The sequence below is a fragment of the Mustela lutreola genome, chromosome X (assembly GCF_030435805.1).
Source record: "Mustela lutreola isolate mMusLut2 chromosome X, mMusLut2.pri, whole genome shotgun sequence".
NCBI lineage: Eukaryota > Metazoa > Chordata > Mammalia > Carnivora > Mustelidae > Mustela > Mustela lutreola.
In genome coordinates this window covers 56,298,151-56,324,671 of record NC_081308.1, presented here as the reverse complement: position 1 = coordinate 56,324,671, position 26,521 = coordinate 56,298,151, and the positions used below count along the sequence as shown (strand labels likewise).

The window sequence follows — 26,521 nt, the reverse complement described above, 5'->3', positions numbered from 1 at the left end:
TTATAGACCTAATATGTTATAGAATTCCTCTGAAATGAGTCATTTATTCCATCACTTTTCCTTCACAGCTGCTGACCCATTTTTGGTTCCTGGAAATAGCTGCTACCCTGTCATACTTCTTAAAAGCACATATATTGATAACTCTACTCATTCCTCCATCCCTCTGTGACTGTCACTGTGTTAAAATGTGGAGCCAGCTGACTCACTTGTGGTGGTAACTTGTAGAAATAATAAAGTAGATGAGTTTGCAAAGTATTTTGTTATTTCTAAAAATGCAAAAACCAAATTACATTGAAATCATAAGGGGTGTTTCAGAGAAAGCTGTAGGATGTTGCTTCTTGTGTAATCCACAGAGATTAGCTCCAACACATATTTAAACTCTCCTCTAGGAGCAACCTCAGTGGTAAAGCAAGAAGATAAACAGATGTATACACACCCTGGCACAAAATTTTCACTTATGTTTGGCTTCCTAGTCTCCTCGTGTTACTTATTTATCTTAACTTCTCTCTGAAATCAGGGAACACAGAATGTCAATCAGTTGACATTTTTCTACTGAATTACCCAATAGTCTGATCATACCCTTAAGACTTTTTTAAATTAGTTCACTCATAATCCCAAATCTGCTTTGCCTCCTCAGCTCAGTACACTGTAATTTGATTTCAAAATGAGGACAGTTGTGAGTAATGCCACATTCATTAATCTATTTTACAATTCCATGTACTTAGAACTATGAAAATATGTTAATAACATCCATTCCAATAAGCCACCCTAAATTTATTATCATGAAACAAGACCTCAAGAAAGAGAATTAAAAATCATCCATGTATTTGCAATTTATTGCAATAAAGCCTTTATCAATAGACTTCCCTGTGCACATGGTGGTCAAATTGCTGGTGAAAACCAGCCAGATCTATTACAAGCTTTCTCATGGCTTCTAGGTAACCCAAGTGAGCCTTTATTGATACTGGGAAGGGATAAAGCAGGGAAGGGATAAACAGTGATGTAAGAATTGGCTAGACAAAAGTAATGACTCTCATTACAAAGTGAGTATTTTAAAGCAAAAGAGCCTGTTGGGAATATTGTTTTATAAAATAGTGGTATTTTTTTTTTTACTAACTTTTAAAAATTCAATTAGTTAACATATAGTGTACCATTAGTTTCAAATGTAGATTTCAGTTATTCATCCATAGTATATAATAGCTAATGCTCAGTACTTACTGTTATAGCTTCTTGAAAGCAGAATTTTAACCCACTGAACCACCCAGGTGCCCTTGAAAGCAGAATTTTAGATCATATTTTCTGATTACTTCCATGTAGTACAACACTTTTCTGCTAGCAACCTTCAACACATACTGTTTGTTCGAGGAATTTCTTTAATAATAAATAAATAGGAATTTATTTAAATTTATAAATATATAAAATAAATAGGAATTTATTTAAATTGATTTAAATATTGCACGCTGTTTCATTGTTCATAAATAAGGTGATGATAGTATAGCCATTAGTTGGTAACACTGATATATCACTTTCTTTTTACTTCTCAGTGCATTCTCTTTACACAAAATAGATACATATTTTAAAATAATCTGAATCTGTGGCAAACTTTTTAAAAAAAAACCCTAAACACTAAAGTTTATCATTTTAAGTAATCTCAATTATCGTCCTCAATTGTGATAGTATATCCTTCTATCTAGGCCAGATATTGTATGAGGGATTTGAAGAGACATACTTTTCTAAATTTCATTTTTCTCATCTGCAAAATGCTGATCATTATCCTACAATAAAATACACTTACAATTTTTTGATGAGAATTTATTTATTTATTTTAAGATTTAATTTATTTATCAGAGAGAGTGGGCGAGAGAGCAAGCACAGGCAGACAGAATGGCAGGCAGAGGCATAGGGAGAAGCAGGCTCCTGGCCGAGCAAGGAGCCCGATGCGGGTCTCAGTCCCAGGACGCTGGGATCATGACCTGAGCCAAAGGCAGCTGCTTAACCAACTGAGCCACCCAGGAATCCCTTTTGATGAAAATTTAATCTGTATAAACAATATATTTGCTGTAATGCGTGGTTCATGGAAAACATCTTATTTAGTTATAAGCAACAACAGTATTAGAAATTAAGTAAATATGTCTATAATATTTAAAGTTTTAACACATAATTCCAGTGCTTTGCCTTATTTTCTCAAATCCCTTTACCATTTTCACTGACAGAGTCAAATGTACTTTTTCTACTAGTACCCAGCTCTTTGTCTTTTGTCAGATAAATGCCCTTGTGAATTATTTATAATAGAGATATTAGCAATAATAATAATAATAATAATAATAAATAGCAATGAAAATGTTAAAAAAAGTATTTTTAACTAATTAGGGTTCTTAGGCATCAATTAGAGGAACCACCTCTGGCAAGCAAATTAATCTACAAAACATTCCCAGAATTAACAATCAATCAGATACAGGGTTGTCCGTAGACTGAAAGTTGAAGCAAAAGGACTAGGTTTGGTAAATAGGTAAGGACAGTGAAAGAAATGATCAAATTTTTGGGCAAAATTAATTCTTAGGTGTCCTTTCAATAGAGTCCTGGGCATTATGTAGCAGAAACTCTGGAGATTATCTCAATCCATTGGAGTCACACCGTTTATTAGCTTGCTATTGACCAAGTGCCCAGCCTGTGTCTGTTTTCCACTACTGTCAGGGTTCTAGAAGTTCACGCACTGCCCACCACTGACAGTAGGGGCATCTCTCTGTCCAGATTTTCCCTTTACATAAGGAGGTCAGTTACAGGAGATTAGGGCCCACTCTAACGACCTCATTGTAATGTGATTGCATCTGTAAGGACTCTAGTTCCAAATAAGGTCACGTTCTGTGGTACCAGAGATAAGGACAGCAGCAAGGTTTCTGGGGGAAATGCAGGTCAGCTCTTAACAGTCCACTCTCTGGCACCCCAAATTCGTGTCCTTCCCATGTGCAAAATGCCTTTACCCAATGCCCCCCAAAGCACTAATCATTCCAGAATCAACTCAAAATCTGAAATCTCATCTGTCCTCCTCCACTCAAAGACCCAGATCTCACCCAGGCCATGGGACCTGAGGACTGCATCCAAAAGCCACAATCTCCTTGTAAAGCTGCCCATCAGGTCCTGACATCACCCTCATTAGTCCCAGCAGCCGAGGGCCTACAGTTCCCAGAGACAGTTTCTCAGAGGAAGTTTGAAGACCACCTCAGAGGACGTTCTTTGGGAGTGAATGAAGAGGGAAGGGGGTCAGAGCCTCCTGCCATTCCCAGGGCACCCAGAACCCAGAGAGTGAGGCCTCGGTTGCTTTCTAGTGACCGATTCAAGGCAATTCTTCGAATTTGGGACTTCAGAGTTAACTTAGTTTTCATTTGTGATTATTATTTTTGTGTGGGGGCCATAGCTTTTCTTTTGACCTATGGCTGTTTTCACTCCCGGTTCTGAAGAAGCCCCTAAATCCTAACCCTGTTGAGGACTCCAAAAGCTCTCAGAGCAGCAGTGCTGGGGGACAGTGTGGACACATGGTTTGGTTTCTCCTCTGGCCTGATTCTGCGGCAGCCCCGCTCTGTCCTCCTCAGACTTCAGAGCAATAGCTGAACAAGTGGAGAAAGGACCAGGGGGTCAGGAAGGTGGCCACCGAAGAGTGACTTCTCTGGAGGGTGGCTGAGCTAGCAAGTGAGTGTGTTAGTCCAGCTCTGCCTGCAGTCGGGATGGAGCTGATCAGGGGCCAGGGAAGGGGAGGAGGAGCAGAGAGCGGGGACAGAGGGATCAAAGAGGAGATTCAGACGAAGGAAAGTAATTGGGAGGACAGAGAAGAAAATCTAGAAGACAGGCATGTAAGAAAGGAAAAGGGAGGACGTGGCCATTGGGAAGGAGAGAGGGGAAGGGAAGAGGAAGGAAGAGAGGAAAGGGGAAATGGAGAAGGGAAGGGTCAGCATGCCAGGGCTCCCCCTGCATCTGAAGAAGAGGTGGCTGGTCAAACAGGGTGCTCACTCTTTGGTCCCAGTTTCTGCTCCCAGTGCTACTGGGATTTGCAAGGAAGGCAGGCTGTCCCCTGGGACCCACTGGAGCCCACTGGAGCCCACTGGAGCCCACAGGAGGGTGGGAGAGGTAAGATGCCACCGGGTCCTGTCCTGAGCTGCTCCCAGCTGCCAGCCTCACCACATGGTGCAAGAGGGACCCCGGAACAAAGGAAGGACACAGGCCCACATGTCTGCCGGTGTCCCTGGGCACTTAGCTCATCGCAGTGAACCACACCACCTCCTCCACCCAGGCTTCCAAAGCCTCCTTCTTAGTTCCTGGCTTTCATGTCTGTACGAACATGAGCCAGATCTAACTCATCTCCGACAGACAATTCTGACTCACCCCGTGTCAGATTTTTATTAGTGGCTGTGATAGAGTAAGACAGCAACGCTCCAACAAATGGACTATTTCCTCCCACGTGACCTCAACAGTCTTATACATTTTCTTAGCGAAAAAATCTTGTCTCCTTCCATTAAGCTCATAACGTGGTCTAATAGTATACATGTGCCTTCGTTAGATGCAAAGCGATACAGAGGTCCTTTTTTTAAATTTTACAAGGTAAAGTCAGTGAACACATCTAACTTGACGAATAGGTCTCTAAAATGTCAATCCAGGCAAAGCTTTTTCTGCCTAAAGTTTGAAGCCTACATGGTGACATTATTAAAACGCTTTCAGTCCCTCAGTGAGGCTCTTAGAAGCTAGCCAGGGCTTACTACATGCCAGGCACTGTGTCAGGTGTTGGAGCTAAATGGACAGAGAGCTTGGAGGCTGGCAGGGGAGGGACATCCATGACACAACCACAGCTAGAAATGGAGGCCAGTGCTAGAAAAGAGAGAGCAGGCTTCATGGAGAGTGTGTACCATGGGGCTTGTGAGCTCACGAATAAGTGGGATTACCTGGAGTGGGGAGACAGGGGAGAGGAAGAGGGTTTTCCCATCAATGGGAATCACCTGTGCTTGGAGTCAGGTGCCATGAGGGGTCTCCACAGGAAGAGGGAGGCAGCGTGGTTGAAGGGCAGAGAGACGGGGCAGAACAGGCATCAGTCAGTTGGAGGGGTAGGAAGAGACGGATGGGAGGATTATGGATGCCTTTGGAGGACTGAGAATTTGTTAGAAGATCAGTGCAGATTTCTATGGAGACAAATGCCAGGAACTGATAGGTCTTTGAAAGGTCACTCTGGCTACCTTTTGGCCAAGCGGTGGGTAAAAGGCACGTGCAGGTGTGAACACACCAGGTGGGAGGTGAGTGCAGGGAATCAGGTGAGGGAGCATGGGAACTTGGTCCGGGGGTATATAAGGGAAAATAGCCTTTAACGAGTTCCACAAATTGGCACCAGCTGTGGCTTCATTACAGCGCTGGAAGGGGTAGGTGGGTGTGTCCTGGAGGTTACAGAAATTACATGAGAAAGGGAAGTCATTTTAGATCTTTTTTCCAACTAGAGGAACTCTCACCTCATTGATAGAATTCTAGAGTGGGAACGGATGGACATGAGGACATCTTTGAAATGTCTGAATATGTTCTTCGACATCTTTGCAAGTGACGAGGAGACCTTGACCTTAGGAGCCCTCGGCCCTCTTTGTAGCCAAAAAGATTTCGCCTACAGATTTGGGTTCTCCCTTTTAAAGTCAAGGAGACAGTCCTTCCAAAGGACACCTCCTATCATTTTACGTTCTCATCATACCTCACGTGCTGGGATCTCCAAGACCCTCTGTTCCAGGTTGTGCGTATCCACTTTGGTGGGGCCGGTCGTGCCAAGAACACCACCACAGGAAATCTAGAGCCTGTAGTGCTACTAATAACATCATCTAAGACTGTATTTGCTGCTCTCATGGCCTGTTCCCACCATGACTCACTGAAGCTTTTTACACGTTGTATCCAGTAAGCTATAGTTCCCAAAGCTCATCTTCTCGAGTGCCATTAATTTTTAGGGGACCAGGCCAGTTGCTTTTCTCCCCACCCCTCCCCTCTCAACCATTGTTTATTTCTGTGAAGGCTTTTCTTAGTTTGTTTCAGGGCAAGTGCACTCTTCATGGGGAAGGGGGAAAGGGCAGGACCCGAAGAGAGACATTGTGGACTCTTCCCTGAGCCCAGAGCTAGCCTCAGGGATCAATCTCAATAGCCTGAGGTCACCACATGAGCCAGAACCCAGAGTTGGGCACTTCACTGAGGGTGCCGCCCAGGTGCTCCTTAGCTGTTGTTGACCCATTTCTGGAGACGGGCACCTGCGTGGCTTGGTTAGTTCAGTGAATGCCTTGGGCTCAGGTCATGACCCTGGACTGGCAGGATCTCGTCCCACCTCGGGATCCCAGCTCCTTGGGGAGTCGGCTTCTCCCACTGACCTTCTCCTCTCTCAATGCCCCTCTCACTCATTCTCTCTCCATGAAGGAAAGACAAGCTTTCCAAAAAGTGCCTGGAGCCTTGTTCGATGGGCTTGAATGTGGTGGATTTCAGTGAGTTTTCTCATCGCATGCAGACACCTTGAGGATAGCCATGTCTTTCTAAAAGGATCCCTTGTTGTTCTGCAATGGTTTCTTTCTCTGTTCATGGATCGGGTGTCTTTCCATTGTCTCTTCTCAAGACCTCAGAAAAGCAGCCTTTGAGGATTCCTTTGGGTACGGTCTAGCCCTTTTCATCTTTTCTCTTTCCACAAAATCTATACTACCCTCTGCATCCGCCTATGTAGAGTTTATTTTTCACTGACCTATCCAGGTTTTTTCTTTCAATAGAATTTCAGTCGTTCATTCTGAAGGTCATTGTTGAAAAGTTAAAGGTGAAGTCTACTAACTCACTAAGTGTATTTTCTTTTTCCTATCTATTCCTTCCTACCTTTCTATCTATACACATAGATATATATAGTAATACATATACACACACACGCGTGTGTGTGTGTGTGTGTGTGTGTGTGTGTGTGTTTATGCATATAAACTATCCCAGTCCTGAAGATGGCGGAGAAGTAGCAAGCTGAGACTGCTTCAGCTAGCCGGAGATCAGCTAGATAGCTTATCTAAAGATTGCAAACACCTGAAAATCCATCGGCAGATCGAAGAGAAGAAGAACAGCAATTCTGGAAACAGAAAAACAACCACTTTCTGAAAGGTAGGACCGGCGGAGAAGTGAATCCAAAGCGACGGGAAGATAGACCCCGGGGGGAGGGGCCGGCTCCCGGCAAGCGGCGGAGCAACCGCGCACAAAATCAGGACTTTTAAAAGTCTGTTCCGCTGAGGGACATCGCTCCAGAGGCTAAACCGGGGCGAAGCCCACGCGGGGTCAGCGTGGCCTCAGGTCCCGCAGGGTCACAGAAGGATCGGGGGTGTCTGAGTGTCGCAGAGCTTGCGGGTATTGGAACAGGAAAGCCGGCTACAGAGGCAGAGCCGACAGTAAGCTCGCAGCTCCGTGTTACCTTGAACCGGTCGCAGGCTCGGTGAGCTCGGAGCACGGCCGGAGGTCAGGCAGACGGGAGTAACTGGGCGCTGTTCTCTGAGGGTGCACTGAGGAGTGCGGCCCTAGGCTCTCGGCTCCTCCGGGCCGGAGACCAGGAGGCCGCCATTTGTATTCCCGTCCTCTGGAACTCTACGGAAAGCGCTCAGGGAACAAAAGCTCCTGAAAGCAAACCCGAGCCGATTACTCACCCCGGCCCTGGGTAAGGGCGGTGTAATTCCGCCTGGGGCAAAGACACTTGAGAATCACTACACCAGGCCCCTCTCCCAGAAGATCAACAAGAAATCCAGCCGAGACCAAGTTCACCTACCAAGGAGTGCGGTTTCAATACCAAGGAGAGCAGCAGAATTCCAGAGGAGGAGAAAGCCAAACACGGAACTCATGGCTTTTTTCCTGTGATTTTTTTTAGTCTTGCAGTTAATTTAATTTTTTCTTTTTCATTTTTTTTTTTTTCTCTCGCCTTCGGGTAAAATTTTTTTTAACTGTTACCTTTTTCTTTTTTAACGATTTTTTACTAGTTTATCTAATATATATATTTTTTCTTTTTTACATTTTTCTTAGGTGTTTTCTTTTTTAAAAAATTCTTTTCTTTTCTTTTCTTTTTGTTTTTTTTTTCTTTCTTCCTTTTTGAACCTCTTTTTATCCCCTTTCTCCCCACTCACGATTTTGGATCTCTTCTAATTTGGTTAAAGCATATTTTCCTGGGGTTGTTGCCACCCTTTTAGCATTTTACTTGCCCCTTCATTTACTCTTATCTGGACAAAATGACAAGACATAAAAATTCAACGCAAAAAAAAGAACAAGAGGCAGTACTGAAGGCTAGGGACCTAATCAATACAGACATCGGTAATATGTCAGATCTAGAGTTCAGAATGACAATTCTCAAGGTTCTAGCCGGGCTCGAAAAAGGCATGGAAGATATTAGAGAAACCCTCTCGAGAGATATAAAAGCCCTTTCTGGAGAAATAAAAGAACTAAAATCTAACCAAGGTGAAATCAAAAAAGCTATTAATGAGGTGCAATCAAAAATGGAGGCTCTAACTGCTAGGATAAATGAGGCAGAAGAAAGAATTAGTGATATAGAAGACCAAATGACAGAGAATAAAGAAGCTGAGCAAAAGAGGGACAAACAGCTACTGGACCACGAGGGGAGAATTCGAGAGATAAGTGACACCATAAGACGAAACAACATTAGAATAATTGGGATTCCAGAAGAAGAAGAAAGAGAGAGGGGAGCAGAAGGTATACTGGAGAGAATTATTGGGGAGAATTTCCCCAATATGGCAAAGGGAACGAGCATCAAAATTCAGGAGGTTCAGAGAACGCCCCTCAAAATCAATAAGAATAGGCCCACACCCCGTCACCTAATAGTAAAATTTACAAGTCTCAGTGACAAAGAGAAAATCCTGAAAGCAGCCCGGGAAAAGAAGTCTGTAACATACAATGGTAAAAATATTAGATTGGCAGCTGACTTATCCACAGAGACCTGGCAGGCCAGAAAGAGCTGGCATGATATTTTCAGAGCACTAAACGAGAAAAACATGCAGCCAAGAATACTATATCCAGCTAGGCTATCATTGAAAATAGAAGGAGAGATTAAAAGCTTCCAGGACAAACAACAACTGAAAGAATTTGCAAATACCAAACCAGCTCTACAGGAAATATTGAAAGGGGTCCTCTAAGCAAAGAGAGAGCCTACAAGTGGTAGATCAGAAAGGAACAGAGACCATATACAGTAACAGTCACCTTACAGGCAATACAATGGCACTAAATTCATATCTCTCAATACTTACCCTGAATGTGAATGGGCTAAATGCCCCTGTCAAAAGACACAGGGTATCAGAATGGATAAAAAAACAAAACCCATCTATATGTTGCCTCCAAGAAACACATTTTAAGCCCGAAGACACCTCCAGATTTAAAGTGAGGGGGTGGAAAAGAATTTACCATGCTAATGGACATCAGAAGAAAGCAGGAGTGGCAATCCTTATATCAGATCAATTAGATTTTAAGCCAAAGACTATAATAAGAGATGAGGAAGGACACTATATCATACTCAAAGGGTCTGTCCAACAAGAAGATTTAACAATTTTAAATATCTATGCCCCCAATTTGGGAGCAGCCAATTATATAAACCAATTAATAACAAAATCAAAGAAACACATCAACAATAATACAATAATAGTAGGGGACTTTAACACTCCCCTCACTGAAAGGGACAGGTCATCCAAGCAAAAGATCAGCAAGGAAATAAAGGCCTTAAATGACACACTGGACCAGATGGACATCACAGATATATTCAGAACATTTCATCCCAAAGCAACAGAATACACATTCTTCTCTAGTGCACATGGAACATTCTCCAGAATAGATCACATCCTCGGTCCTAAATCAGGACTCAACCGGTATCAAAAGATTGGGATCATTCCCTGCATATTTTCAGACCACAATGCTCTAAAGCTAGAACTCAACCACAAAAGGAAGTTTGGAAAGAACCCACATACATGGAGACTAAACAGTATCCTTCTAAAGAATGAATGGGTCAACCGGGAAATTAAAGAAGAATTGAAAAAAATCATGGAAACAAATGATAATGAAAATACAATGGTTCAACATCTGTGGGACACAACAAAGGCAGTCCTGAGAGGAAAATATATAGCGGTACAAGCCTTTCTCAAGAAACAAGAAAGGTCTCAGGTACACAACCTAACCCTACACCTAAAGGAGCTGGAGAAAGAACAAGAAAGAAACCCTAAGCCCAGCAGGAGAAGAGAAATCATAAAGATCAGAGCAGAAATCAATGAAATAGAAACCAAAAAAACAATAGAACAAATCAACGAAACTAGGAGCTGGTTCTTTGAAAGAATTAATAAAATTGATAAACCCCTGGCCCGACTTATCAAAAAGAAAAGAGAAAGGACCCAAATAAATAAAATCATGAATGAAAGAGGAGAGATCACAACTAACACCAAAGAAATACAAACTATTATAAGAACATACTATGAGCAACTCTATGGCAATAAATTTGACAATCTGGAAGAAATGGATGCATTCCTAGAAACATATAAACTACCACAACTGAACCAGGAAGAAATAGAAAGCCTGAACAGACCCATAACCAGTAAGGAGATTGAAACAGTCATTAAAAATCTCCAAACAAACAAAAGCCCAGGGCCAGACGGCTTCCCGGGGGAATTCTACCAAACATTTAAAGAAGAACTAATTCCTATTCTCCTGAAACTGTTCCAAAAAATAGAAATGGAAGGAAAACTTCCAAACTCATTTTATGAGGCCAGCATCACCTTGATCCCAAAACCAGACAAGGATCCCACCAAAAAAGAGAGCTATAGACCGATATCCTTGATGAACACAGATGCGAAAATACTCAACAAAATACTAGCCAATAGGATTCAACAGTACATTAAAAAGTTTATTCACCACGACCAAGTGGGATTTATTCCAGGGCTGCAAGGTTGGTTCAACATCCGCAAATCAGTCAATGTGATACAACACATCAATAAAAGAAAGAACAAGAACCATATGATACTCTCAATAGATGCTGAAAAAGCATTTGACAAAGTACAACATCCCTTCCTGATCAAAACTCTTCAAAGTGTAGGGATAGAGGGCACATACCTCAATATCATCAAAGCCATCTATGAAAAACCCACCGCAAATATCATTCTCAATGGAGAAAAACTGAAAGCTTTTCCGCTAAGGTCAGGAACACGGCAGGGATGTCCATTATCACCACTGCTATTCAACATCGTACTAGAGGTTCTAGCCTCAGCAATCAGACAACAAAAGGAAATTAAAGGCATCCAAATCGGCAAAGAAGAAGTCAAATTATCACTCTTCGCAGATGATATGATACTATATGTGGAAAACCCAAAAGACTCCACTCTAAAACTGCTAGAACTTATACAGGAATTCAGTAAAGTGTCAGGATATAAAATCAATGCACAGAAATCAGTTGCATTTCTCTACACCAACAGCAAGACAGAAGAAAGAGATATTAAGGAGTCAATCCCATTTACAATTGCATCCAAAACCATAAGATACCTAGGAATAAACCTAACCAAAGAGACACAGAATCTATACTCAGAAAACTATAAAGTACTCATGAAAGAAATTGAGGAAGACACAAAGAAATGGAAAAATGTTCCATGCTCCTGGATTGGAAGAATAAATATTGTGAAAATGTCTATGCTACCTAAAGCAATCTACACATTTAATGCAATTCCTATCAAAGTACCATCCATCTTTTTCAAAGAAATGGAACAAATAATGCTAAAATTTATATGGAACCAGAAAAGACCTCGAATAGCCAAAGGGATATTGAAAAAGAAAGCCAACGTTGGTGGCATCACAATTCCGGACTTCAAGCTCTATTACAAAGCTGTCATCATCAAGACAGCATGGTACTGGCACAAAAACAGACACATAGATCAATGGAACAGAATAGAGAGCCCAGAAATAGACCCTCAAATCTATGGTCAACTAATCTTCGACAAAGCAGGAAAGAATGTCCAATGGAAAAAAGACAGCCTTTTCAATAAATGGTGCTGGGAAAACTGGACAGCCACATGCAGAAAAATGAAATTGGACCATTTCCTTACACCACACACAAAAATAGACTCAAAATGGATGAAGGACCTCAATGTACGAAAGGAATCCATCAAAATCCTTGAGGAGAACACGGGCAGCAACCTCTTCGACCTCTGCCGCAGCAACATCTTCCTAGGAACAACGCAAAAGGCAAGGGAAGCAAGGGAAAAAATGAACTACTGGGATTTCATCAAGATCAAAAGCTTTTGCACAGCAAAGGAAACAGTTAACAAAATCAAAAGACAACTGACAGAATGGGAGAAGATATTTGCAAACGACATATCAGATAAAGGACTAGTGTCCAGAATCTATAAAGAACTTAGCAAACTCAACACCCAAAGAACAAATAATCCAATCAAGAAATGGGCAGAGGACATGAACAGACATTTCTGCAAAGAAGACATCCAGATGGCGAACAGACACATGAAAAAGTGCTCCATATCACTCGGCATCAGGGAAATACAAATCAAAACCACAATGAGATATCACCTCACACCAGTCAGAATGGCTAAAATCAACAAGTCAGGAAATGACAGATGCTGGCGAGGATGCGGAGAAAGGGGAACCCTCCTACACTGTTGGTGGGAATGCAAGCTGGTGCAGCCACTCTGGAAAACAGCATGGAGGTTCCTCAAAATGTTGAAAATAGAACTGCCCTATGACCCAGCAATTGCACTATTGGGTATTTACCCTAAAGATACAAATGTAGTGATCCAAAGGGGCACATGCACCCGAATGTTTATAGCAGCAATGTCCACAATAGCCAAACTATGGAAAGAACCTAGATGTCCATCAACAGATGAATGGATCAAGAAGATGTGCTATATATACACAATGGAATACTATGCAGCCATCAAAAGAAATGAAATCTTGCCATTTGCGACAACATGGATGGAACTAGAGCGTATCATGCTTAGCGAAATAAGTCAAGCAGAGAAAGACAACTATCATATGATCTCCCTGATATGAGGAAGTGGTGATGCAACATGGAGGCTTAAGTGGGTAGAAGAAGAATAAATGAAACAAGATGGGATTGGGAGGGAGACAAACCATAAGTGACTCTTAATCTCACAAAACAAACTGAGGGTTGCCGGGGGGAGGGGGTTTGGGAGAAGGGGTTGGGATTATGGACATTGGGGAGGGCATGTGATTTGGTGAGTGCTGTGAAGTGTGTAAACCTGGTGATTCACAGACCTGTACCCCTGGGGATAAAAATATATGTTTATAAAAAATAAAAAAATTATAAAAAAAAAAAAAAAACTATCCCAGTCCTAAACTCCAGCACCTGGGAAAATGTCCTCTTTTGGAAATAGGGTCCCTGAAGATGTAACTATCTAGGATGAGGTCATTTTTGAGTAGACTGGGGCCCTAATTCAGGAGGACTTGTGTGCTACTAAGAAGAGAGAGTGCGGATACACAGATATGCACTGAGGGAGAAGGCCCGGTGAAAACGTCCAAAGCCAGAGCAAAACTTCAAGTTGGAAAAGGGGCCTGGAACAGATCCATCCACAATACCTACAAAAGGAGCATGTCCTACCAACATTGTACCCTCTAGAAATGTAACACTGTCCACTTCTGTGGTTTCAGCCTCCAGGCTTCTGGTATCTTGTAATAGCAGCCATAGAAAAAACCATTATATATATAAATATATATATATAATATTTATAATATCTATAATATATATATATATATTAAACATTCTTTTACCTAATAAAATATTTTTGTTCAGAATCTCAGTCTTCCTTCCTTCCAGTAGAATGTTATTCTCATTCTTTTGGTGCCTCCTGAACAATTCGACCACGTCTACAACTTCAATTTGCACGAAAGTTATTCTTACCTAAAGTCTTCAGCCATTTCTTTAAAAACAGTTGGCATCTTTTTGCAGTTTCCAGTGTTTTTGGTTTGAGTATCTGATTATAGGCTGATTAATGTAACTTTCATCCTACTCTTTCCTTCTGAGTTTGTTTCTTTCTGGGAAAGTATATTTTCTACTCTTTAAAAAGAAGGACCTAGAAAAGCGAAATGCTTCTTCTTTGTAAGTTTACATTCCCTTTCCCCATCTTTTGTTACCTCTCTTTAATGTCTCCCCCTGTTCTGAGGCACTGCAGGGTGTAAGCAGCCTCAGGCAGGCATAGCTCTTTCTGAACGTCAGACTGACGCTGAGTACACATACGGAATAAGGCATTTTTTGAGTCTGAGTATAGAATCGTTCCTCTATTGCTGTGCAATGAATTACCCCCAAACTTAGCAGCCCAAACTATATATTTAAGTACTTATGATCTCACACCGTTTCTGAAGGTCAGGCACCTGGAAGCTGTCGAGCTGTGTGTTTCTGCCTTGAGGTATCTCATGAGATTGCCCTCAAACAGCCGGCTGCAGCTGTTTGAAGGACATGTGATGATGGACATACCTCAATTCTGTGCAGGTGTCAGGTGTGGAGGGCTTCAGTTCCTTGCCACTCCGGTATCTAGAGGGAGACCTGCGTGTCCACAAGAGCTAATGATAAATGAGAAAGAGAGAGAAAAGGAGGGAGTGAGAGGGAAGGAGAGGGGGAATAGAAGAAGAAAGGAGAGAGAGAGAGAAGAGAAAGAGAGGAAAAGAGAGAGAGAACAAAACAGAAGCCTCTGTGTCTTTCATAACCTAATTCTGTAACTGATTTACCCCCAATTCTGCTATATCCTGTTAGTCACACCAGATGTGGGAGGGTACAACACACGTGCAGATACTGGGATGTGGAAATCTTTGTGGTCCTCCCCGAGGCTGGCTAGCACACTGACTTGTGCTTTTCCCCCCACACAATCTAACATCTTTGAAATTGGGATACATCTTACAATCAAAGGTATAGCATGGTTTGAAAGGCAAAATTCCCATTTAACAGCATTTAAATCGTCGTAAGCCTTATCACCATGATTTGAGGATATGCTATCCTTTGATATGTGGGCTTTCAGGAGGCTTCCTGGCTCCTGGCAGCTTGCCTTGACCCCAGTCTCTCACGGCCCCACCTTGACAGTCGACTTGCCACCTGCCAGATGTGCTCGGCTCCTGTCCTGTGCCCTTGCTCACCACACCACCCCTTCCGATGTGCCCTCTTCACGACTAAATGATCACACCAGGTACTGAAGCCTCCAGAAGATTTCCTGGACCATCCGGAAGCATCACAGTCTTCTCTTGCTATAGGATTGTCTATAGTCATAGCTACTGCTTCCATCCATTCATCAGTACTTGTGCTTCTGGCCTTGTAGACTTGCTGCACTTTCTGTGTAATAAATGTTGCTGTATGCATTTAGCCTGTTTTTTAAAAGCAGAATTTCTAGACTCTTCATAAAACAACTACAACAGACTTCTGCTCCTCAGGTGAAACTGTAAAACTAATCCGGCACACATCAGTAATGGACAGCTATCCAAGAATGCACAAGCTCACTGTTATAAACTGAAGCTGCAAAGATCACTGTTTCCAACGTTCATCAAACTGATGAACATTCTGTTCCCTACAGCTTCTACATTCTAAGATTTGCTTAGACAAGGCTTTGAAGTGCACCATCACATAGGATGGGGAAGGGGTACCTGCTCTTTTTTACTTGCAAAAATAGGGGTTCTGTCCAGTCACTGTGTTAAGAATAAAAGGTCAGTACTTCATGACACTCTTGTAAGTGGCTTAATTTGTTGCCCTTTTTTTTCAGGTTTAATTCCAACAGGTGAATTGATGTTCTCTATAGAAAGCAGGTTGAAAAGGGGGAGTGGATAAAATGCATGAACTTCCATTGAAACCCAGTAGACAAGATTGTTAAATTTGAGGATTTTCTTTCAGTTATTTGCCTGCTCTGAAGGAAAGCTGTGCTGGACCATTGCCAGGAAACAGTGGGAAAGACCCAGGCTCATTCTTCTTGGGGACAGGCTGGAAAGCATTTCTATCATTGCATGTATGTATGGGAAACCAAATCATGACTCTTGCCTCACACTATATCCAAAAATTAAGTGGAAATAGATTATAGACTTAAATGTAAAGGCTAAAACCATAAAACTTTCAAAAGAAAATGCAGGGGGAAATCTTCATATTCTTGGGGTAAGCATGGCTGGATTGGGCCAGGTACACTATTCCCTGGGCACCAATTTTCAATTCAGGGCACAGGAAGATTCAAGACTATTTTGGTCTTGAATCTAAGCCGTGCTGACTCATCTAGCCCTCAATACCTATCACATTTGATTGAACTCGGTTCTTATCTGTTGTCAGTCTAGGTTAGAACCCAGAAGGATGATTCATTGACACCTTACCTGATCTCTAAGAGCACAGAGTCTAATATTCTTCAGTTTTCCCAGACTTGGGAAGAAGTGCCTTGCGTGCACATTGCAAAAAGGTGGATGAGAGGTTGTCTACAAAACACCCAGGTCTTTAGGAGGAAGACACCTCAGATTCACAAGGGTCCACTAGCATAACTCTTTCCCCCAAGAATATGTTCTGACCTGTTGCCAAGAACCTGTCTTTGATCTGTCTCAGGATGTCTGTGCTTAAATGCACAGAGTTAATGATTGGGTTGGTGGTTGACATGAGGGGATGGTCACTGAACAAAGGCACCCCACCTATCCTCTGCTCTCTGACTTCCTCCCTCTTCTCCAGGTCCCCTATAGCATGTGACAAGCAGAATTAGCTCACATAAAGCTATCAAAGAACTCTCTCATTAACTTAGCCCCCAGGTGTCAAAAGAAACAGCTTAAGTCCCTGAAACATGAAATGAAGATGTGTCCCCACGTTAACGATGTAACACCCCTTCCTTCACATGCTGCACACCATGGGAAGCTCTAATCACAACCATTAGGGACCTAGTTGCTGAGCATATATCAAAGGAATAGGACAGAAGTGAGGAAAGATAATTATGTTTAACAAATGAATTAAAACAATTATACAACCACCCACTGAGTACAGAGCTTTGAGCTCTGCTTCAAATAGGATATGAAAAGAATCAGCTGAGAAATCGTATTGCAATCAAAACTGGCCAGCACTTTCAGAGACCTTTTTTCTGCAGGATCAGAATGCAGACATTATTGGTTAGAGAAATCTAAAAGGTGCTCTCTTATCAGATATCTTGTGAACCTACAGTAAATGATTCCCAGTAACATTAAAACCCAATAATAACTGTTTCAAGACATGAAAACCCCACTTCTGATGGTCAGTGGTATTGTTTGTCATGTTTGTTGTAATTTGCAACAGCCAGCATCCTTTGGACACTCTTCCTACCTCTGAGGAATTTTCCCATGTTGACTTTCTACCCCAAGAGAAGCCAGAAATTACTTCGCAAATGATACAAGGTCTGCCCATCAGATGCACCCACATGAGGCTCTGATGGGAGAAGAAGAAGCAAACACCAAGTAGGTAGGATCTGTTTCTAAGGATGGATGCCAAAGACTGGAGTTCTCTGAGCAGCCATGCCCATGGTTCCATCCAGGGTCAACTGTTGGGGTATCACTGCACTATCTCCCCAGGGCAGTCTTGCGGTGGTACAGCCCCAGAACCTGGCATTGGCCCTCCGGGCATTCTTCAAGGCCCTTGATAATGTTCAATAAAGTTCTTTTCTGTTCAAACTAATTACATCATTGACTGATACACATTTTGCTTTTCAGAAGTAAAGAATAGGGGAAGAACTCATAAGGGCTTTGAAAACTGTAAAAGACTGTACCGATCTATGGTAGCAACTACAGTGCTTGGCTTTTAAAGGCAAGAAGCAGAAACCCAAGCTTGCAAATAAATAGACCACTCACAAGCTTGTTAAATGTTTGCAATTCTACAAAGTAAAGCATGGGTCATGGGATTAATGTTGTAGACGTCCCTTCATAGCCAGATGGATGATGAGTTGGGTTTTCAGAAGTTTCCAAAGCTACTCTTAGTGTAGGAGCTAACTGAGGCTATTTCTGTCCCCACGCTCCGACACTGGACACTTGTCCTTTGGGGGGCAGATACCAGGAAACCCCAAGTTGGTGGGACGATGCAGATTTTCAGCCCCGGCCTGCCTTAGGTCCCAGCCAAGAGCCAGCATGGCCCACCAGGGACATCACCCACTCTCCTTCCTTTGTTAAGCTGAATAATCTTCCATTGTAATTTATTTATTTATTGCATTGCAACTTTATTTATTTATTTATTTATTGCATTTCATTTATTGATATAATAATATAACATTATAATAATATTTCATATATTATATGTAATATATCATATCATTGGCTCTCTCCCGTCTCTTCCCATAAGGGCACTTATCCCATTGTTAGGGCCCCACCACCATGACCTAATAATCTCCTAAAGGCCTTATCTGTAAATGTCATTACACTTGGATTAGGGTTCCAACATATGACTTTTTTTTTAAAGATTTTAATTATTTATTTGACAGACAGAGATCACAAGTAGGGAGAGAGGCAGCCAGAGAGAGGGAGGGAAGCAGGCTCCCTGCTGAGCAAAAAGCCCGATGCAGGGCTCGATCCCAGGACCCTGGGATCATGACCTGAGCCAAAGGCAGAGGCTTAGCCCACTGAGCCACCCAGGCGTCCCTCCAACATATGACGTTTGAGAGGGGACACAAACATTCGGACTATAGAAGAGCTATATTTTTTAAATTATTTTTTAAGAAACAGGAAATATTAATTGACCAAAAAGCATTAATGTAAAAAAATTGATAAAAGCACATTGTATTACTGTAGATTTATTTTGTAACTGCTACTATTCACTTAATATAATCAATCACCTGGGATGATTAAAAAATGTGGACTCAACAGCCCTGGCTGACAATTTGAGTCGGCATCTAAACTGTATCTGTGTTTTATTTTGTGTGTACGTGTATTTTGTGTCTTGAGAAAAATCTGATTACAGAGATAAGTAACTGTAGATAAAGGCTGACTCGTGACAATTTGCCTTAAAATCTCAGAGCACCCCTTAATTTAACCCAAAGTCTTGAAGAAAAGATGAAAAAAGTCTTTGCTTCAAAGTTGAATCACTAAGAAGGTCAAACACGTGTTCATATTCCTAAACAGAAACATGCACATTTTATTATGGCAGCAGAAATTTACACAGTGATGGGTTACTCCCTCACTTGCTATTGTATAACACTATCGGGTCCCAGAGGAAATCCCAGGGAGGAACATGAATCAAGCTACACCCATTGGGGCAAAATAGTGGACATTCAGCATCTTCGCCTGACGTTTTAAGGGTTACCAGAAGGAGACACTTTGGGCTAAAAACCAACCTGTGCTTTGCTCCCCAAGCAGTCTCCACAGCACACAGCCGCAACCATGCAAAGGATGGTGCTTCTTTTCCTAATCCACATCCAGGCACCATACAAAAATAATAAAGCACCATACATTCAGCAGTGCGACGGGTCCTTGTGTAATCAGGCATATTGTTTTGATTTTCTATGCACGGATATTTACAAGCCTGAATTTCTTAAAAGAGCAGTCAGAGTTTAAATTTTCCTGGTTAATTGTGTATTTGGAAGGTCGAAGATAGGCACAATAATGCAGAGAAAAAAACGTATTCAATAATCAGTATGAGGATGAATGAACAATGGCTTTATAAGTGAATGTGATGGTGGAAATTCAGGATATATAGCACACCTCGAGTTTTGCTGTCATCATTTTAATAAAAAAATATGAATAAAAATATTTTTAAGACACGTGAGTAAAGACTAGAAGTGCAGTCCTTACAGGCTACCCACATCAAATGAGGTCACACATCCTTTACTTCGAAATAAGAATGGCTTCAAGTTCTCACCCTCTTCCCTCAAAGGAATCTGAAGGTTGAACATTGCTATGCTGTCACTTGGGATGCCATTGTTGGCGCTGTCACCTTGCAAGGACAGAAATATGCACTGGTTATTATGGGATCAGAAGGAAGAGTCACAGAAACCTGATTTAGGGGAAGAGGGTGAAAAAAATATCAGGGAAGAATAATTGAACTCTGCATTAGAAACTATTGATACAGTCTACGTTAACTCATTGAATTTAAATAAAAGAAGTTTAAAAAGAAAAAAAAATCAGGGAAGATGAGTAACCGTCCTTTATTTTCCATATTTTGATACTTTGACCATCATGAGTGCTTGCTGAAGCTGGAAGGACTGCCCCTCCAGGGTTGGTCAGCTCCTAGAGAGAGTTACCCCTCAGCTGGGAGTGAGGTTTTTAAATGCAAAGCAATGAATCTAGAGTCTGAATTCCTGACCACCTTCTCTGTGGAACTGTTACTCAGGGTCCGAATCACCCCAGGGCCAAGTACCAGACAACCAGGGACAGCCGTTATACCCCAGCTCCTGCTGAAAGTGTCCAAATCAGCCAGTCCCAACCTACCATCCCTACTTCCCCCATTCCTTCCTACAGAAACCACAATAAAGGCTCTTATCCTCAGTCCCATCGTGACGGAACCCGGTGCTCCCCTTTGTCCTCCCCCACCCCTCCCTGGTGGCTGCGCCAGCCCCCTCCTTCTGGGATCTGTGAGTAACCAATTGTCTTTTCAACAGCAGTGATCTCCTGGTCTGTTGGCCTTGCTATCCCTAAATGACAATAAAAACCCTAAGTCCAAACAAAGACTTCCTGGAGGAGGTGATGTATGAGGTGTATGATGCGTGAAGAATGTCTGGAAGTATTATCTTTGTATAACAAGCCAGAAAACAGGGTTTTAGGCACAGAGAGCAACAGGTGTGGCCAGATGCAGGTAAGAGAAAGCCAAAGCCATCCACGAATTCACAGGGGCTCACTGTGGTTCAAGCACAGAACCTGCGGAAGGAGCAGGGAAAAGTGGAATCGAGGAGATCATGTAAATGGTGGCAACTGTGGGCTATGTGTTGTGCCTGACCGCTGTACTTTCTCATCTTCCTCTTTCTGGGTACACAACGCCGTTCACTCTGGATAATTTCCCCTGTGCTTCACAGTATGAAGGTTCCTCAAAGAGGTAAATAGAATTACCCTAGGACCCAGCAATCCCACTAGTGGGTATTTACCTAAAGATACAAATGTAGTGATCCAAAGGGGCATGTGAACCTGAATGTTTACAGCAGCAATGTCCACAATAGCCAAACTATGGAAAGAACCTAGATGTTCATCAACAGAGGAATGGATAAAGAAGATGTAATACACACACACACACACACACACACACACACACACACAGGAATACTATGCAGCCATCAAAAATGAAATCTTGCCATTTGCAATGACTTGGATGGAACTAGAGGGTATTATGCTAAGTGAAGTAAGTCAATCAGAGAAAGGCAATTATCATATGATCTCTCTGATATGAGGAATTTGAAAGGCAGGGTAGGGGATCATGGGAGGTAGGGAAGGAAAAAATGAAACAAGATGGGATGGGGAGAGAGACAAACCATAACAGACTTAATCTCACAAAACAAACTGAGGTTTGCGGGGATGGAGGGGGTATGGAGAGGGTGGCTAGGTTATGAACATTGGGCAGGGTATATGATATGATGAGTTCTGTGAAATGTGTAACACAGATGAATCACGGACCTGTACCCTTGGGGGCAAATAATACATTATATGTTAATTTAAAAAAAATTTCACCTGTGCTTTATGCAGTCTGAGGGAGGATGGGCACACATATAAACCCATATAGTGATTGGTCCACCTGACACCAATAGGACCAATCTGAGTCTCCCTGGGATTGATATGTAAATGACAGGAAGACAAGGTTCTCTCTTTAGGCGAGTGACTGGCCTTGCTGGATGGGATTCAGGAGCTGGCAATGGCCATCTTCCTGGACACTTGAAGAGTCTGACCAGAGAAGAAAGCAGCCATATGTAGACAAGTAAACATGAGACATGGACAAAGAGAAAAGTGTTTTGCCGGTTTCCAGTCCCTAGTTCTTGATTCTGAAATTTTAGTTCTGCAGCTCTTCTTTTGACTTTTTAAAAAGATTTTTTCTTTATTTATCTGACAGAGATCACAAGTAGGCAGAGAGGCAGGCAGAGAGAGAGGAGGAAGCAGGCTACCTGCAGAGCAGAAAGCCCGATGTGGGGCTCGATCCCAGGACCCTGGGATCATGACCTGAGCTGAAGGCAGAGGCTTAACCCACTGAGCCACCCAGGTGCCCCGTCTTCTTTTGGATTTGTATGAACTTCTGTGGTATCCACCCCTACAGGAACCTGGACATTCCTTTGTTTTTTGTTTGTTTGCTTGCTTTTCCCTTTTGGTTCCTCCAGTTTTCTTTGGATTGCTGCCACTTGCAAGCAAAGGGTCTTGTAAAAATACCACACCAAGGAAATTCACACGTCCTTAGGAGCTATTGAGTAAGTTCCTGTAGGGGAAGGACACAATGAGATGCACATTTTAGAGTGATCATCTTAGAATAAGTTTAGAGGATGAATTGGTGTGAGGAGGGGAGGGAAAGGGGCATATTCCTGAAGATGAGATGACAGGTTGGAAGGCCGTTATGGTCATTCTGGCAAAGTATGGTGAGTGCCTGAAACAGAAGAGAAAAGGGGGCCGAGGAAAGATTAAACTTACACAAGGTGAGAAGACTAATGAGACTTTATGAAATCTGAGTTTGTGAAATCGGATATTGCTAGGCTTTTAGCACACTTACTTTGGGATCTAATCTTCAAAAATATTTAAATATCTCTGGTGGTAACAACACCATCGTCTTTCCAGTGATTAAGAACTCTGAAATCTTAATCTGGCCTGGGCTGTAGAATGTCAGCTGCGGCTTGAGCACAACAAAAAGCCGTTGAAGGGTTTTACACTGGTGGGTGGAGGGTGGTCATGGGATTCCTTTTGCATTTTTAAAATGTCATTTTTGGCTGCTGTGTAAAGAATGGATAGAGAAAAGGCAAAAATAGAAACAAATCATTCTCCAATATTTATGGAACATCTACTATGCGTCAGGTAGTGTTCTAAACCCTAAAGACAGAATAGTTAACAAGAAACAAAATGAATTTGATGTCCTCTTGGAGTTTTCATTTTAGCTGTTGAGTGAGAAATGAAGCAAATAAATATACACACATATCAGGGGTTGATGTGGGGTAGGAAGGAAACTAAGCTGAGTGAGTGGACATGGGGTGTGAGGGTTTAGGAGAGCAGGTTGGTATTTTCTATGGGACTGTGTCAGGGAAGTCTCCCTCATTTGAGGAAAGACCTGGAGGAAATTAAGGAACGAGCAGTTGTGCTGTTTGGAGAAGAGCATCCCACACAAAGCAAACAGTAAGCCCAAGGTGGGAGCACATCTGGTGTGTTAAAAGAATGACACGGCGACCAATAATGCTGGGCAAAAAATGAGCAAGACGGTAAGTGGTAGGAGGTAGGTAAGGAAGGCAGTGGGGTCAGATCACATAAAGTCTTGAAGGCCATTGTAAGGATTTGCCTTTAACTTTGTGCCAGATGAGAAGAGCTTGGATGGTTTTGAAGAGGCTTGACTTGATTTAGCTTAGAAAAGGATTGGGGCGCCTGGGTGCCTCAGTGGGTTAAGCCTCTGCCTTCAGCTCAGGTCATGGTCTCGGGGTCCTGGCATCGAGCCCCGCATTGGGCTCTCTGCTCATCAGGGAACCTGATTCTCCCTTTCCCACTGCCTGCCTCTCTGCCTACATGGATCTCTCTCTCACTCTGTCAAGTAAATAAATAAAATCATAAAGAGAAAAGAAAAGAATCACTCAGGCTGCTGTGTGCAGAACAAACTTGTGGGGTTGTGGGGTGGGGATGCTACTTACATTAATGTAGACTGAGATTTCTATACTGCTGGCATTTGGGGCCACATTAATTTTTGCTATGGGGAGCTGTCCTGTGCACTGACCACTAGATCGCAGGAGCGCCCTTTCCCACTCCCAAATTGTGACAATGAAAAGTGTGTCCAGACCCTGTCAAAATCCCCTGGGGGGGGAGCAGGTGCACAAAACTCTCCTGGTTGAGGACCACTGATCTGGGTGAGAGGGGGTATTGGCCCAGACCAGAGCAGTAGATGCAGGGTTGGGGAGAAGGGGGGAGATTCTGGGTGTATATTGAAGACAAAACACGCAGGATTTGTAAATATATTAAGTGTGGAGTGTGCGGAAAAGACAAGAGTTGGGATGATTTTACAATTTGGGGGGCCCGAGGCCCTGGAACAGTGACGTTCCCACTTGCTAAGATGGGAGAGAAGACGGGAGAAGCAAGTTTGATAGGCAACAGGTGTTTGGTTCTGGAGATGGTGGCTGAATCCACATGGGGATGCCCAACCAGCAGCTGAACACACGAGTCTGGCATTCATGGGTGAGGTCCAGGCTGGAGGCACAAATATGAGCACCGTTAGGACATAGGGTTCAAGCTCTGAGAAGAAGTGGGCTTACCTACGCAGTGAGAATGGACAGAGGTGTGTTTGGCAACATGATAAGGCAGCTTCATGATATCTGTCCCCTGGTATTTGTCCTGTGAGTATGGATGGGAGTGTGTATGGGACTTAGGACTTGCTTTTAACCAGTAGAATTTGGCAAGGTAAGAAGATGTCACTATTATGATCTCATTATATTAAATCAGACTGTTTTACTGATTGGAGTGAGAGGCTGTCCTGGACTTGAAGAAGCAAAGAGCCAAGTTCGGAATCACCTGTGGAGAGAGTTATATGGCAGGAAACCCCAAGCAGCCTCTGGGGGCTGAGGATGGTTTCCAGTTAACAGCCTGGAGAATCTCCCTGGCCTGCCCCAGCATGGGTTGCCCCCCAAATCACACAGCTACAAGGAAATGAGTTCTGCCAACAACCCGAGTGAGTTTGGAAGCAGAGCCTTCCCTAGTGGAACCTGCACGTGAGAACACAGCTTGGTGGGCGCCTTCTCTCCTCCTTTGAGTGAGACCCAGAGCCAAGGACCCTGGTTAAGCTGTGTCTGGCCTCCTGACAGCTAGAGATGGTAGGATAGTAAACTGAGCTGTTTAAAGTTACTAAACTTGTTATTATTTGTTATGAAGTAACTATTAAAAACAATACAAGAGGCCCAAAATGGAGTTGCTTATGCTAAGCCCCATGTCCTCCCAACCAGACTTAATTATGATTTCAGCTGTCCCAGAAATGGAATCTGAGCCCAGGCAAGCAGACACCACCTGATCCCCACTCCCTCGGACCCCTGCCATCCCCAGAAGCCAAGTCACCTGGACATAACCAACCTGCCTTGTTTGCCTGACGTGACTTCCTTGCTCCTCCTCTCTTCTGCCTATAAAAGTATTTCATTTTGTACTGCTCCTCCGAGCTCCTTTCAGTCTGCAAGCAGGATGCTGCCCATTTCGTGAATCATTGAATAAAGGCAATAGGTTCTTTAAAATGTACTCAGCTGATTTTTTTTTTTTAACACAACAGAAAACTCAAGCAGAAGGTCCGAGTCCCAGAGCACAGGACTGATGTCTAAAGGTCAGGAAGCTCAAAAAAACCCAGCCAGGAAAGGAGCCATCATCACTGACCAGTGTGGAAGAGGAAGGGAGAGCCAACATCACGATGAAAAAGATAGAATATTTCCAGAGAAGTGGAGGGACTTCTATGTCTATAGGACTGACAGGTTGAGTCATTTGGATCTGAGGGTTAACCATTGGGTTTGGCAACTTGGTGGTGATTAGCGATCTTGTAAAATATCTGTGTAGGTGTAGTCATGGGACCAATTACTGTTAACAGTGTCTGAAGTGCAAAAAAAATTTCAGGGTTTGGATTCAAATGGGAGCAGTGGATATAAAGAGCAGTGAGCAAGTCTGACTTCTGTTTTGGAGATCAAATCAGTTGGTTTTGCTGATGGATTAGATATGAGAAAAGGGAAAGGGGGAATTTATCCCAGGGGCTGAGGCTTTAGCCTGTAGGAGGTGGGGATGCTGTTTATTAAGATGGGGAGACTGGGACAGGAGCAGGTTGAAGAGGGAGCAGGATAGAAATCATGGTGAAAATAAGACTCCTGTTACATATTCATGGAGAAATATGCTGCAGGCAGCTGGCCATGTAGTTCTCAGCTCCAAGGGCGGATTAGGATTAAAGACGTTAACTTCAGAGCCTTCAGCTTCTACAAAGAACTTAAATCAGTGATGCTGAATGGAATCGGCTAAAGCAGTGGTTTTTAAACTGGGGCTGGGAGGCAAGGAGTTTTGCTCCCAGGGCCGATTGAACAATATCTGGCGACATTTTTGGTGGTCACCACTTGGGGGGGGGGGTGCTGCTGGCATCTAGTAGCTAGAGACCAGAGATGCTGCTAACTGTCCTGCAGGGCACAGGACAGCCCCACAGCAGAGAATCACCCACCAGGTATCAATAGTGCTAGGTTGCAAAAGCCTGATCGAGGGAGAGAGGGAGAGAGAGAGAGAGAGAGAGCGAGAGCGAACGCATAGCTACAGAAGACCCAGAATCAAGCTCTTCAAAGGGGCGGAGATGAAATAGAGAAGCAAATTGAGAATACAGGTCCAGGATGGTAGGAAGAGAAACCATGTGATTAAGAGGGCACTAAGGAAGCGGGAACCTAGAGAC

At 42.9% G+C, this 26,521-nt stretch overlaps 1 protein-coding gene across 1 annotated transcript in view; it reads right to left on the bottom strand.

Moving 5' to 3' along the window:
- Positions 1–26,521, bottom strand: part of LOC131822047 (conserved oligomeric Golgi complex subunit 2-like) — a 502,532-nt gene that overhangs the window by 158,425 nt on the left and 317,586 nt on the right. The gene's annotated exons all lie outside the window — the stretch shown is intronic.